The sequence below is a fragment of the Chelonoidis abingdonii genome, chromosome 5 (genome assembly GCF_003597395.2).
Source record: "Chelonoidis abingdonii isolate Lonesome George chromosome 5, CheloAbing_2.0, whole genome shotgun sequence".
Taxonomy (NCBI): Eukaryota; Metazoa; Chordata; order Testudines; family Testudinidae; genus Chelonoidis; species Chelonoidis abingdonii.
Genome location: NC_133773.1, coordinates 77,135,891 through 77,151,759, shown reverse-complemented (window position 1 = coordinate 77,151,759; position 15,869 = coordinate 77,135,891). Strand labels below are relative to the sequence as shown.

General features: G+C 52.0%; 1 long non-coding RNA gene across 1 annotated transcript in view; it reads right to left on the bottom strand.

The window, feature by feature from the left end:
• Window positions 1-486: 486 nt before the first annotated feature.
• Window positions 487-15,869, bottom strand: part of LOC142046938 (uncharacterized) — a 34,858-nt gene continuing 19,475 nt past the window's right edge. The window contains exons 2-3 of the long non-coding RNA XR_012656035.1: window positions 4,290-4,384; window positions 487-788 (exon numbers count right to left, since the gene is read on the bottom strand). This is a non-coding gene — a long non-coding RNA (uncharacterized LOC142046938). The remainder of the gene's footprint in view (window positions 789-4,289; window positions 4,385-15,869) is intronic.

Here is a 15,869-nt window from a genome sequence, read left to right as displayed (position 1 = left end):
TCCAGCTTCCCATACAAGCGGCCCTATAAATGGCCAAAAGCACACTCAACAGTCATTCTGCACGGACTCAGCCTGTTGTTGAACCGCTCCTTGCTGCTGTCAAGGCTCCCTGTGTATGGTTTCATGAGCCACGGCATTAAAGGGTAAGCGGGGCCTCCCAGGATCACAATGGGCATTTCGACTTCCCCTACGGTGACCTTCTGGTCTGGGAAGAAAGTCCCAGCTGAAGCATCATGCACCTTTCTAGACTAGCCTGCGTTAATGTCCATGAAACACCCACGGTGATCCACAAGTGCCTGAAGAACCATCGGAAAATACCCCTTCTGATTTATGTACTCAGAGGCTAGGTGATCTAATGCCAGAATTAGAACATGGATCCCATCTATCACGCTCCACAGGGAAACCCATTTGTGCAAAGCCCGCCACAATGTCACACACGTTGCCCAGAGTCTTGGTTCTTCTAAGCAGGATGCGATTAATGGCCCTACACACTTGCATCAACATGATTCCAACAGTTCACTTTCTCACACCAAACTGGTTAGCGACAGATCAGTAGCTGTCTGGAGTTGCCAGCTTCCAGACTACAATAGCCACCTGCTTCTCCACCATCAGGGCAGCTCTCAATCTCATGTCCTTCCGCTGCAGGGTGGGGGCAAGCTCATCACACTGTCCCATGACAGTGGTTTTCCTTATCCGAAAGTTCTGCAGCCACTGCTCGTCATCCCAGACTTGCATCTCAGTGCTTGTTTCCTGAGCCCAAAAGTGGCATTCCACTGTGGTGAGTATGTCTGTGAATGCCACAAGCAATCTCGTGTCATATGCGTTACACATGTCGACATCGGACTCCTCACTGTCACTTTGTAGCTTAAGGAGTAACTCAACTGTAATTTGTAACGTGCTGGTGAGACCCATAGCATATTCCTCACAAGTTCAAGATCCATTCCCGCAAACCGAAAGGGAAGACAGAGTGTGCAGTACAAAAATGGTTGAAAGACGGCGCCAAATGTGGACAGAAGCACAGGGATTGCTGGGATGCAAAGCATTGCATCACGGGGCATTGGGACAGGACCCAGGATGCCCCGTGCCTTCCTTCCCCCTTCCCACAAGCCACAGCGCCAGAATGGGAAAAGGTGATCTGTGGAATAGCTGCCCATAATGCACCGCTCCCAATGCTGCTGCAAGTGCCACATGTGGCCGCGCCACTGTGCTTGCAGCTGACAGTGTGAACACAGAAGTCTCTGAGGGCTGGTTTAACTCCTGGCACTCTACAGCTGCAAGTGTAGCCATGGCCAAAGTGTTCCAAAATTTAACGTGTACTAATACCATTTGGATAAGATTGTGTTAGTGGATTTAAGTACTGTGTTAGTCTGAACTGTTTGTTTTAGTTCTAGTGTGAATGCACACTAGCTGAAACCGTTCTAGTCTTTTCACTAATATCTCAGTGCACTGGTAGCTTTTTAAAAATCTTCTAGAATATATTACTTCTGGGAGTTGCGCTGCAATACCTATCCAGAGAGCAATGGTTTAGGTGAGTGCTTGGGCCAGCCTGCAAAGGTTCTTAACATAACTCAGAATGGTTAGTATGGATACACTTAACCATTTGCTTAACCTGGTTAAATACAAACAGTTCAATTTAACTAATCCAGTTTTCTAGCACAGACAAAAGTTCAGTGCCCATGTTATACGATCTTATTGTAAATGAGTAGATAGAGTTGTTAAGCAGACCAAACACATTCATGTGATGACGTTGCTGATAGCAGGGACTGTTTGATATTAGATCAACAGTTATGATGGAATCTATCACCATGTGACTGGCAGTTATCCACTGCGTATCGTGTGAACTGGTGGTACTTGAAAAATACTGTAAAGTGGTATATAAGAACTGGAGAAATATGAAATCTAGAACTTGATTCCTGCAAAAGTATTTCAGTTAATTTTTATTATTCTGAATGTTCATTAAATGAGAGAACATTGTAATGACTTAGAAATGCCATAGGATATCTAAATCCTCTATGACAGTAACACCGTTTCTTGCAATATAATTATTTAAGTCAGAACTATGTTGTTTTTGTCTCCACGGATGAGCATCTACATATTAAAGCTAACAAAATAAGCAACAATATTTTTAACAATAAGCAGGAACAGCATGAAAAGTCAAGTGAATTAAACTGACTGAAATTCAATTTGAACTGTAAGTAAAATGGTAAATGTTTAATTATTTCTCACAAATGAAAGCCGGGTTGGACAAAGAATTACTCCTGAGGGAATTCTGCACCAAAAAATAAAAATTCTGAGCACAATATTTTAAAATTCTGCAAGTTTTATTTGTCAATAAATAAATGCGGAGGCTCCAGCATGGCAGTGGGGAGCACAGGCCACTGGCTGCACAGAAGTGGGAGATCACCCTGCAATCCCCCTCCTACTCCACCGCCAGGACAGGGACTTTGGCAGGGAGGCTGCATCTAATGCTGACACACAGCAAGGGCTGGGCCTGACCCAGAAACACCTCAGGGTCCTACCCCTCCATGCCAGGTGCACCAAATTGGCAGGCAGGCTCAGCTCAGCAGGATCCAAGAGTGGAGAGACTTAATGAGGGGAGATCCATGTGTGAGGGTTCTGTGTGGGGCAGTCTGGGTGCAGGCAGCTCAGTAAGAGATCTAGATGCACAGGGGCTCTTTGTGGGGTTCCAGGTGCAGGGGAATGGGACTTCGCAGAGGGATCTAGGTGAAGTAGTTGGGGCTCAGTGGGGGTGGGGTCTGGGTGTAGGGGAATGGGGCTCAGCAGAGAGAGTTTGGGTGTGGGGAGCTCAGCTGGGGGTCTGGGTGCTGGGGAAGTGAGGCAGGAGTCTGGGTGCAGGTGGCTCATCAGGGTAGTCCAGGTATAGGGGCAATGGGACTCTGCAGGGGGGTCCAGGTGAAGTGGTTGGGGCTCTGGGATGGGGATCTTGGTTGGGGGGGATGGGGCTCAGCAGAGAGGGTTTGGGTGTGGGACACTCAGCTGGGGGGTCTGGGTGCAGCTGTCTGGGTCTTAGTGTGGTGGGGGTCTGGGTGCGGGGGACTCTCATTGGACCTGCTTAATGGGAAGCCCCTGCTGCTGCCACTGCCAAAGGGATGCCAGCTGCAGAGTTAGCGAGCTGGAGCGGCACCCTCCCTCATCTGGGCAGCTCTGTGCTCACACAAATGGGGGTGGGAGAGCAGTGGCACATCACCTCTCTTTGGGGGGCAATGTCCTCCCTGTTTCCTCAAACTATGCCCATGGGTGTCCCCGGCCTAGGGTTGTCAAGTGTCCTGTTTTCAACTGGAATGTCCAGTCAAAAAGGGACCCTGTCAGCTCCTGTCAGCACTGGCATGTTACAAGTCCAGTTGGTGGTGAAGGGATGAGGAGAGGGCCTGCAGCAGCTCTCTCTGTGGAGCTCAGGGGCGATGTGAGCCCCGGCAGGCAGGGAGTGGATCCCAGTGGAGAGTCTGGGAAAGGCATTCAGCTGCAGGCTGGGGCCAGCAGGGTTAACACTGGGCAACAGCCGCCTTGGTGGCTGGGGGCTTCCTGCAGAGCTGGCGTTGTGGCCTCTAGGAAGTACATTCAGTCCTCCCCCCCCCCCCGCCTGCTGCTCCCTGGCTGGTGGCAGCAGAAAGAGGAGCCGGCCCAGCTCCTCCCAGGCTGCATGCAGCCCGTTTCAAGGGAGGGGGCCAGGGTAGGCTCATCTTGGGACCATGCAACCAGCAGGTAAAGGGCTGTGGGGTTGTCAGTCTCCTCCCAGGGATGAATGGGCTGTGTGGAAGCATGAGGCTGCTGTCACCAGGAAGGGTCTGAGCAGAGTCAAGCAGGATCTGGGCGCAGAGGCCCCAGCCAACGGCCAGGCTCGGGGGGAAGAAGGAGAGGGGCCGGGGGTCACTGCAAATGGTGGGAGGAGGAGGTCTGCAGCAGCTCTCTCCCTGGTGCTGCTGTGATTTGGGCTACACCAGAGGCACAGTGAGTCAGTGCAGCAGTGGAATATATATGTGTGAGTGTGTCAGTTGCCGGGACGTCTCTCCCTCTCCCCCCACCCCTTGCATTCCAGAGACCAGAAAAGCTTTTTTCATCAGTGTGCTGGCATAGCCATGTGTCCAGGATTCATGGCAGATAGAGCAGCCTCTGAGCAGGGGGGTGGGGGAGAGCGAGTGATGGAGGGGGGGATGGAGTGAGCAGGGGCGGGGCCTTTGAGAATGGGTGGGGGTGGGGCAAGGGAGTTTGGTTTTCTGCAATTAGAAAGTTGGCAACCCTAAGTCCCACCCCACTGTGTGATTATTTACCTCTCTGCTGGCTGCTCCAGGCACTGGAAATGACGCACCCTGCTGAAGAGGGGGCTCATGACTCCTCTTGCAGCTACCCTTTGTTTCCCCTTTTTCTGTGGAGAAGCAAAGAAATCTGTTAGGGACATGAATTGTGCATGAACAAAGTGGTGCAGAATTTCCCCAGGAGTAAGACTTCTGCACCAGCCATTTTGCTCAAGCGCCAAGCGAACTTAATTTGATTGAATCTCTAATAATGCTTAGATTTTTAAAACTAGACACAAAAGGGCAAAAACTCCCTTAATGACAGCACCCATCCAAAAGAAGGTGAAACAGATGAAAACCGAACTCAGACAAAGAAAGAAGAAAGGATATCCAAAAGTGGATGGACAGAGAAGGAAGATCGGGAACAGCACACACAAAACAGTGCAGAAGAAGGGTCAACAGGATCTATAATAGGGAAAAAAAATGGAGTGAAGTCAGGAAGGGGAAAGAAGGTATAATAAAGAATAGTAGACAGAATAAGTTATATCATTAAGGTGTACTAAACACTGAAAATGCTACAGTTAAACATCATGTATAATAAAGAGTAAAAAAAAAACTTTTACTCATTTAAATTGCATGACAATGGATTTTTAGAGAGGCAGGGGTGGCTGTTGATGATATGATTTTTGCAAGGACTGCAGCATAGGTGGTATTTTCCTGATCTCTGCATACATATTGGTGTTTCAACAGACTTTAGAGAATGTGCCTGTCAAGCTGTGTGGAGTGGCTCATGGCTGTGAGTGTCAACTCCAGGGCAAACTTACAAATCCGGGTTGTGTGTTTTATAATTAGATTTCACCAACCAACTATCAAGTGTGAACTCCTCAAAAAGTACTATAAGGGCCTTAACATGGAGTCACAGACAGTCCCCTTAGGTACTCGGATTTATCATGCCACCCAGGCAAACCTGCCTTTGTGATAGATAGTCCCTTACACCAAAAATCTCAACAATATTCAGGTTACTCCTACTCCCAAAAGGACCAGTTCTTCTTCGAGTGATTGCTCATATCCATTCCAGGTAGGTGTGTGCGCGCCGCGTGCACAGCTGTCGGAGAAACTTTTACCCTAGCAACACTCGGCGGGTCGGCTGGGCGCCCCCTGGAGTGGCGCCACCACGGCGCCGCATAAATACCCCAGCCGACCCGGCCACCCTTCAGTTCCTTCTTACCGCCCGTGTCGGTCGTTGGAACAGTGGAGTGCAGTTTACTTGACCTCCGCATTTTCCCTAGCTAATCGCTCGTTTTCGTTCTTTATTACTTAATCATTCTTGTTTTGCATACTTAATTAGTTTACTGACAGTTTAAAGTTATAGTTGTTAGTGTATTTGTTAGTAATAGTTTTCGCGGGGTCTGGGGTTCTTCCCCTATCCCGCGCCCGGTACCGTAGCCATGCCTGGCTCGCCAGGCTTTAAGCAGTGTTCGGCCTGCAATAGGCCAATGCCGACAGGGGATCCCCACGACTCCTGTCTTAAGTGCCTCGGGGAATCGCACTTATCTTCTAAGTGCCCCATTTGCAAGGCATTTAAGCCGCGCACGAAGAAGGAGCGGGACGCTAGACTCAGGCAGCTCCTTATGGAAGCGGCATAAGCACCCTCGCCAGCACCGAGTACAAGCCAGCAAGTGAGTGACGCCGCCCCCTCGGCACCAAGCACGGTCAGCACCACGAAGGCTCCTCGGCACCGGCCGCAGCCGACGCCGAACGTAACCCCACGCCGCTCCCCCTCTCCGAGGTCGAAGTCGGCTAAGCCCGTCGGACGGCTCCTCGTACCCCGCACGCAGCAAGAGACTGCAACAAGGCAGACCGCCCGACCGGCCCCAGTTGCGGCGCCGCCTAAAACGGCCCGTTGACTGGCCCCACGTAGGGGCCGTCCGATCCGGCGCTGGAAGCTCCCCGGCCCGCAGTGGTCGAAGCTAACTTGCCTTCGACGCCGGGAGACTTTTTCAGCGGCAAGAGACCTCATTGCCTGACCGAACCCGGCACCCGCCGTAGCCCTATGTGTGCACCCCGGTCCCTGTGACTCCTCTCCAAGCCAAGCCGCTCTTACCACGGCCCCCCTGGCTTGTCACTGCTCCGGACGGCCGCGCTCGAGGTCCCCTCCGCCGCTGCTTCACATCTCGGCGTCACTGCCCAGCTCCGCCACACTTCGGCTTCACGGCACGCTCACCGTCGGCGTCCCGCTGCCATCGCGGCACCGCTCACACGACGCCGTCCCGTCTTCTCGCTCGCCCGTCCCGCTTTCGGGGCACCGGTCGAGCTCCCGGCACACGTTACAGGACCGTCATTCAGTGAGCTGATCTCGCCATAAGGCCTCGAGGTCCCGGTCGACCTCCACGGCATCCAGCTGGTCCGCAGGTCCCGGTCAGGCTCATAGTACGATACCCGTACGGCACCGGTCCCAAGACCAGAGCGTGCCTCGATCTATTGCACTGCGTGCCCACTGTTTGCGGCTCCTCCGTGGCCGTCCGTCAGGACGTCTGCCTCTGCGCAAGCTGTAGTTACTATAGCCTGGGACCGAGTACTGACACTGGCCGCGGGGATGCTTTACAAGATGCACGTGCCCCAGGATGCAGGACAGCAGCAAATGGCGCCTTTTGGACACCCTGGCATACCATCAACCCAGGGTGCCCCTGGTCCCGGTCCCTACTCTGCTTCGGATGGGCAGGGCGCTGGAAGCCACCGTGTCCCGCTCCTTCCGGCAGAAGTCAGGGACCATGTCATCCATCCTCCAGACCCCTGGAGCATCTCGGCTAAGATACGGCCACAGGCACAGAGTGCCATTCAGGACCCACTCGTCTCCCGGTATCTCTCCTCTTCCCGATGAGGCCGTGCAGGTCCTCTTCTTCGGGAGCCGCGCCAATAGATTCTGAGAGCCCACCAGGCCTTCTCGCCGGTAGCTCTCAAATAAACCTCTCCGCAAGAAGAGAGTGCCGGAGGTGGACGATCGTGGTCAGACATTCCTGGGCGCTGATACCTACCCGACGTGTGATGGCCTGCCATTTATTCAGGACATCCAGGCTGCTAGCTGATAGCCCTGTTGCAGTCTCAGCCTCGATTCCTGCGCGACGGCGCTAAAGGGTGGAGAGGAGGTACAGATGGTGCTCCCGGGGGTAAACACTTGTACGTCCACCCTCCCCCTCCCTCTTTAGTGTACAATCTGTCAACGAGAGGGGCGCCACGGCCAACAGGCGCCTCCCAAAATCCCAAAAGAGGCAGGATATGGCCTGGCTAGGCCGTAAGTGTACTCAGGCAAGGTCTTACAGCTCCAAGTGGCCAAGACAGCAGGCTCCTGTTGAGCTGGCTACACTTAACCTGGAACGGAGGTTGGCCGTTTACTTGTTGCTGCCGCCATGGACTCGCGCCAGGAGTTTCCGCAGCTTTTGTGGAAGGAGGCCAAAAGGTGTGCAGGACTCCCCTCCAGCTTCCTTGACGCGGCCGATCTCGGCTGCAGGACGTAGCTCGGGTATCAGCAATGAGGCGAAATCTCCTGGCTGTCCAGGCCTCAACTGCCACCGGGCTGCAGTACCCTCTACAGACTACTTAACCTTTGAGGGCGCGGGTTGTATCTCCGACAGAAACGGACCCGCGCTGCCAAAGCCTAAAAGACAACAGGTGAGTACAGAGGTCCCTCAGCGATGCACACCTCGTGACCAAGTCAGACCTTTTACCGCCCAACCCGCTGCCCTACTTTCCGCCTCGTAAAGCGGCAGGACTTCAACAGGGGCGAGGCCCGGGTGGGCCGAAGGCGCCAGTCGCTGGCCCCATGTGGGGCTAGTCTCACAGGTCCCTCAAGCGCCCCACAGGGCCCAGGCAATATTTTGAAGGTACGCCCTGTGGGACGGTCTACCAGACACATCAGGCATCCTTTTCCCCCCTTTCCAACGCCTTTGCCTACTTCCTTCTGGCGTGGCACAACTTACTTCGACAGCTAGGTGCTAACGCACCGGTTGAACAAGGATACACCTCCAGTTTGCTTCATCCCCGCCTTTCCACCCCCTTCCCGTCCCTCTTACGGGACCCCCTCTCCACGAGCAAAATCCTCTGGCACGAGGTGCAGATCTCTCCTCACCGCAGGAGCCATAGAGAGAAGTTCCCTACCCCGAGAGGGGGGAAGGGATTTTACGCCCGCTTATTTCCTCATCCCCAAACAAGGAGGCCCCCGACCGATTCTGGACCTGCGCGGGACTCAACAAGTGGCTACGGCACAGTTGAAGTTCGCATTGGTCTCCCGGGAACTTTATCCCGGTCTTTGGATCCTGGAGACTGGTACGCGCCCTCGACATGAAGGACGGTACTTCCACATAGCGATTTCCCCCCGCACAGGAAGTAGCCTTCGGTTCACAATCAACCAACACCCTTTCAATTTGCTTGTCCTCCCCTTTGGCCTGTCTACGGCCCAAGGGTCTTTACAAAATGCCATGGCAGTCGTCGCCGCCACCTTTCGCATGGCAGCTAGATACATGTCTACCCGTATCCTGGAGAACTGGCTCTTCACAGGCGCCTCGCAAGCCCAAGATCGTTCAGCACAGTTTTCCGTGGATCACGCGACGCGCTTCGGCTTGCTTGGACCCTACTCAATGCGGAGAGCCACTTCTCATTCAGCACAACAGAGACTGAACTTTCATAGGAGCGACCCTACTCCTCCCTCGCCAGAGGCCTACTTACCGGCAAGCCCGCTTTCCTGGCGATCCACGTCATCATACGGCGTTGCCAGCGCTATCTAACCCAGCTCGCAACCTGGCTCGCCTTCTTTCTGGGGCATATGTTGCACTGCACTGTATGTGTCACCAAGATCGCCAGCTCCTCATGCGCCCTTTCAAACGTGCTCCATCGGTCTTTCCGCCCGTTGCAGGGACTCCATGGCGTGCTGTCACGATCGCCTCTGGGTCCCCCTACCACGTCCTCGACTAGTGGTTGACCCATCTCTTGGTTTGTGCGGGATACCATTTCATCCGCACACCGTCACTAACCTTACGACGCGGACGCGTATCCCGGCGGGGGGGGCCCATCTAGGTCGCTTGCAGAGCCCAGGCGCCCGATTGGTCAGCCGAATGAACTTCAACCGCCATATCAACGTACGGGAGCTGAAGGGGACCGTTTCGTCTAGGCCTGCCAGACATTCAACACACCGTTCGCTGGCCGTTGTGGTCCGTCTTTACGGAAACACAACGGCCATGTATACATCAAACAAGCGGGAGGACCCGCTCGTCTCCCTGTGTCTGGAGGCTATTCAACGGTGGGACTTCTTGCATTAGCCCTCCAGGTGGACCTGTGGCTCCTTCCTCCCAGGAGTCTGGAACACCCTGGCGGATCGGCTAAGCAGGTCCTTCCTCTGCCAGAGGGTCGATCCGGCCGGACATCATTTCTCCATCTTCCAGAGGTGGGGGTTTCCCCTCGTAGACTTCTTCGCCTCCCACTCCAACAGGAATTGCCAGGAGGTCTGATTCTTTCCTAGGGCCTCTCCCCCGGATCCACTGCACGACGCGTTCCGGCCCTGCCCATGGAACCACCGCCTGCTTTATGCCTTCCCTCCAGTTTCCCATTGGCTGCACAGGTCCCAGCTCAAGCATCCGAGGACAGTGCGCGCTAATCTTGATCGCGCCGGCGTGGCCAGGCACCCCCTGGTACACCACGTCCTGATCTGTCGGTAGCCGCTCGGTTCCCTCCCCTGTGTCCATTACTCAGCACGAAGGTCGGAGATCAGAGCCCTCACGTGGACTCTCCGTACACTGTCTTCCGATAAAGACAAGATACAACTTGCGACTCATCCGGCATTCCTCCGCTAGGTTGATGTCTGCCTTCCATACTAGCCAGAGGCATCTTTCTCCCGGTGTTCTTCCCGAAGCCTCATGCTTCCGGCACAGGGGCACAGCACTTCACACTTGATGTGCTTTCTATGTTTGGAAAGGACCAAGCCGTTCCGGAGTCTCCGCAGGCTCTTTGTGCCGTTGCGGAGCGGATGAAAGGTCTGCCCAGTCTCTCCCCAGAGGATTTCCGTCTTGCAGGTCACGGCCTGTATTCGACGTCTACGCATGCTAGCTGCATGTTCCCTCGGGACGCCTTACAGCACATTCCACCAGGGCTCAACTCATTCAGCGGCCCTTTCCTGGCGCACGTTGCTCATCAAGAAATTTGCCGTGCTGCGGACCTGGTGCATCGCGGTCCCTACTTTCGCCTCGCACTACACGTGGTACACACGGTCTCGAGCGACGCAGCCTTTGGAGCGGCGCGGTACTCCAGGCTTGCCACGTTTCCACTCGACCCCTCCGCCTAGTAGGCTTGGGAATCACACCTGGACATGGATATGAGCAATCACTCGAAGAAGAAATTAGGTTGGAAGTGCGAAAGATGCTGGAACTCGGGGTGTTGCTCATATCCATTCCACACCCACCCTCCTTCCCCACTGTCGGAGTAGCCGGCAAGAAGGAACTGAAGGGTGGCTGGGTCGGCTGGGGTATTTATGCGGCGCCGTGATGGCGCCACTCCAGGGGGCGCCCAGCCGACCCGCCGAGTGTTGCTACGGTAAAAGTTTCTCCGACGGCTGTGCACGCGGCGCACACACACCTACCTGGAATGGATATGAGCAACACATCTCGAAGAACAACAGTTACAAAGGTGAGTAACCCTGTTTTCTTTACCCCAGTCAATTGTACCTCAAATTTCTCACCACAGACAACACTTGTAGCCAACCCTATATTAAACTATCTGAAGATTTAATCACTAAGAAATTAGAGTTATTTACAAGGTTAAAGCAGGAAAATATACACACACAAATGAGTTACAGTCTTAGGTTCCAAAAAGTAATAGAAGCTGCTGTAATGTGGAAGCTCTATATGTCCTTTAGGGCTAATCCAGGCTAAACAACTGGACATCTGTTGCTTATGCTTAGGAACCTTTGCCCCTCAGAGCTCAGGCAACATAGGGATAACAATTTCTTCTTGACAAAGAATTTCATTCCATTTTCCCTCAGAATTTGAACTGAAGGGATGAATGCTTGTGCACATCTCTTCTTCATGTGTGTGGGAGGAGCAATCAACAAAGTCTTATTCACTGATGTTCCACAGTGGCTTGTCTGGTGTCTATGGGCCTTCTTTTGTTAAAGAGGAGATGATACCAATTGTGGTAAGCTAGTACAGAGGTCAGAAACGTTTCAGAAGTGATGTGCCGAGTCTTCGTTTATTCACTCTAATTTAAGGTTTTGCATGCCAGTAATACATTTCAACGTTTTTAGGTCTTTTTCTATAAGTCTAATATATAACTAAACTATTGTTGTATGTAAAGTAAATGAGGTTTTTTAAATGTTTAAGAAGCTTCATTTAAAATTAAATTAAAATGCAGATCTTATCAGTTTAGTGTGATCCTTGCTCTTGTTTTTCCTTGCTGAGTTTTCCAATGTCTGGAACTTATTTGGAAACTTCAAGCTGCACACAGGGTTATGAGTGATCAGTTGTTAACTGGCTTCGAGAGGGACAGAGGACAGATTTCATGTGTGAAAATATCTGTTCATACAGGTATGTGGATCCACATGCTGAAGGCATTGCAAACACAATTTTCTTCGAACAGTTAAATTTCACTGGCAGGGACGTCCAGCAGATCAGAATAGAGGCCCCATGATCTCTCTCGGTAGCTTCAAGTGCAGTCTGCAGATCTCCAAACTTTGATGCCCAGAATTCTGAGCTTTTTAACTGAATGAGCTGCATTTCAAAATCATCAACACCCATCCACTGAAATACAGACAAATCCAAGTCTCTCTCGTTGAACTTTTCAGGTTTAATTAAAATACATTGGACCAAATCACTGGAAATCTTGAAATCTGTCAGAAAATTCTGATTCCAGTCATTGTATGTACACTCCAATCGCATCGATATTGACAGTGCAAAGTGTTGATAGCTCTTTTATTTGGTGGAAGTAGCAGAAAGTTGAAGTTTGAATATCCCAAGAAAAAACTGCTAGTTTTACAACAAATGCCTTCCAGGCTTCATAAAGATCCAGAACTGTTTGCTCTGAACCCTGGAGACAGAGGTTAAGTTTGTTTAGGTGAGAGATGATGTCAGTTAGAAACATAAGCTTACACATACATTTGTCATTGTAGCAGTGTCCCTGCTGGGCCCACCTGGCTCCTTCTCCCCCTGGGCTGAGAAAGTCACTCAGAATCCTTTGTTGCAATGCTCACCTGGTGCTTTATTTTACAAGTAGTGTTCCCACCACCGTTTCACCACAATACACACAATCCCTTTCTGCTTGTCTACCAGCAGGAGAGAGGGGACACTCTACTTCTCCCTTAGTGATGCTTCCCCTCTTCCCAGCTGCTCCCAGCTTCCTTCCTCTGGGGCTTTTATCTACCCCCAGCCTGATGAGGCAGCAGCTGGTCCAGCTTCCCCAGTCAGGGTCAGGTGATCTACCCAGCTCCAATTCACCTCCCTTAGGCCTTCGCTACACTTGCAAGTTGCAGCGCTGGTGAGGGGGTTACAGCGCTGCAACTTACTCGGTGTCCACACTTACAAAGCTCAGCCAGCGCTGCAACTCCCTGTCTGCAGCCTGTCTTCCACACTTTATAGGGTAGAGCCACCTGCGTCCTTGTCACAGTCAGGCCTAAGGCATCCGCGTGCCATTGTGCCGTGAGGGGTGAGGGGACCATTCTGCACACAGGCAAGCTGCGTATGACCAGGACGGAATCCACATAGCTTGAGAAGACCTCCCGCTCTTCCCAGGTGACCCGGAGCAGCGAGATATCGGGAGGATAAATTCTGTGGAAAATGCAGGGATACTGTTAACTGCTATTCCCTCTAGCTGCTTTTGCTTTCCCAATTCACGAAACCCCAGTGACCAGAGTCAAGCAGCGCCCGCCCTTCCATGCGTGAGCCGCTTGGATGCATCAGGTATGCTCCCGGAGTACCATTGTGGTCATGATGGTGTAGGGTTCAGTGCTATTTCCTGGCTGCTGCTTTGTGCTATTCCCATATTCACAAAAGCCCCAGTGATTCGCGCCAGAGTCAAGCTAGCCCCCGTCCAGGTGAGCTCACGTGGCAAGATGGTCCCAGGAGTTTACTGCTGTGGCGAAGATGTCGGGAAACAGCCCATATTGTCTGCAGCTGTGCCATCTCTGTGCTATGCTCGCAAGTTGGGGGAATGGATCTCCTAGACAATCAGTTCCTAAAAAACCAATAACCCCTCCTTTTAAGCGTGATCTACAAAAACTAGATTACAGCTCTCTGTAGTTTTATTTAAGAGTACCCGTGGATTGCTCCATCAGTGCATTAATCTTCTGTAAAAGCTACGAATGAACATTAAGAAATAACCAGTAAGTACAGTTAGGCGAGATGCTGGTGAAGCAGTTATGAATTCTGTACTTCAACAAATTTACATAAGAAGTTGCAGGACTGGCATGGGAAAATGAAAGCCCGAGGAACTTAGGAACAGGCCTCCAAGAGAAGGAAAAGGCGGCCAGAGAAGGAATGGGTCTCAGAAAGCACAAAATTCAGGTGGCTAAGATTCCTGGAACGCCAACAGACCTCATGCGTCAATGCTAGCCATGCATGCAGAATCACTACCGGCTCTTTCCTACCCCCTCATCCCAAACTCAAACCCATGTGTCCCACTGTGTCCTCAAAACACCACTTCTCCAGCATCACTTTCTCGTCCCGGTTAACCCTTCACACAGCTCCTCACGACATAACGTTCACTACGCAGCCCTGATTAACTACTCGCCTTACTCCTATGCATCAACCCCCAATCTACATGCAGCACTTATTATGCGTCCTGATAAGTGCACGGCATTGCACAGCACAGGAAGTGAACATATCAAACCTCTTGTACCTTTATTACTGCTCATCACCCTATCCCCCCTGCCCCTTTTATGTACTGTATGGTTTTAATAAAGGGATTCTTGTCTTTCTTAATAACTTACTACACTGTTACCACAAGTGACAAAGATAGGCACTGAGCACATGATCATCACCACTACACTATCTACCTCTGTCGGAGCAGCCACAACTCTTACTGTAGGTTTTCAAGCTCCTCTCGATAATTGCCTTTAATGCATCCCTAATCCTTGAAGCACTGTGCTGGGCCTCTCTTAGTGCCGCGGCTTCTCGGCTGTAGCAAATCTCAGTCTGTCTCCAGGCGTTAACCTGTCGCAGTCAACTATCTAGTCATCTGAAGGTTCATGTCGACCTTCGCGTTCTATCAACATATCGTGGAGGATTACAGCACGCTTTGATAATCGCTCGGATGCTGCTTTCCCCCACGTACTAGACTTCCGCTAGAGACTTCTCTATCTCCCACTTCATAAACGCCAAAGAAGCACACTCCCATCCGTCATTCTGCACCGGCTCAGCCTGTAGTTGACCTGCCTTGCTCCTGTCATAGGCTTCCATATATACGTTTCATGAGCCAAGTTATTAAACGGGGTCGAGCCGGCGGTCTCCAAGATCAACATATGGCATTTCGACGTCCCCCACGTGATCTTCCGTCTGGGAAGAAAGTCCTCGCTTGCAGCTTCCTGAACATGCCGCTGTTCGAAAGATGCGATGCATCATGCACCTTTCCAGGCCATCCTGTGTAAATGTCAGTGAACGCCCACGTGATCCACAAGCGCCTGGAGAACCCATAGAGAAATACCCTTTCCATTAAGTACCGGATGCCAGGTAGGTGCTGCCGAATAGAATATGGCTATCCTATTCCCTCCACATAGGGAAACCCATTTGCAAAGCCATCCAGAATGTCCTGCACATTCCCCAGGTCGGTTCTGCTTAGCAGGATGCGATTTAATGCCTGCCACTTGCATCACCACTATTTCCAATGGTTCGACTTTCCCAGCTCCACTGCGTTTGCGACTGATCGTAGCTGTCTGAGTTGCCAGTTTCCAGACTGCAATCGCCACCCGTCTTCTCTAGTGACCGAGCTCTCGTCTCGTGTCCCCTTGAGCTGCAGGTGGCGAGCTCAGACACGCCCATTAAAGTGGCTTTTCGCATCCGAAGTTCTGCATCCACTGATCTCATCCAACTGTGCATGACGATGGTAATCCCACCACTCAGTGCTTGTTCCCGAGTCCCAAGCGGCGTTCCACGGTGCTTGAGCACGTCCATTACTTGCGCACATAGCATATTTTTAGGTCAGGCGCGTCAGCCGAGAATGTCGATTGTCAATTCATGAGCTCTCACTCTACTCGTCCTTTGGAGCACCAAGGAATAGCTCAACTGCCAGGTGTGATGTGCTGGCAAATTTCTTAGCAGCGAAATCCTCAGAACGCAGCTCCGACTCCATTTCTTACCTGTAAATCACGCAGCAGAACTCACAATGCACGCTAAGTCGGCTGAAAGTATAGCGTAATGCACCACGTGGCCTTGCCAACAGCGAGAAGTCGTAATGACCCGCACCCTTCCTCCCCCTTTCCACAACACCACAAGCTGCCAATAAACTCTGGTCAAGAGGGTGCTCTGTGGATAGCTTGGCTCACAAGCACACTCCCAGCGGACTGCAAATGCTGCCAAATGTGGACAACACTGCTGAGCCCGCCTGGTCAGCTGTCAGTGTGACACACTGCAGCGCGGTGCGCCT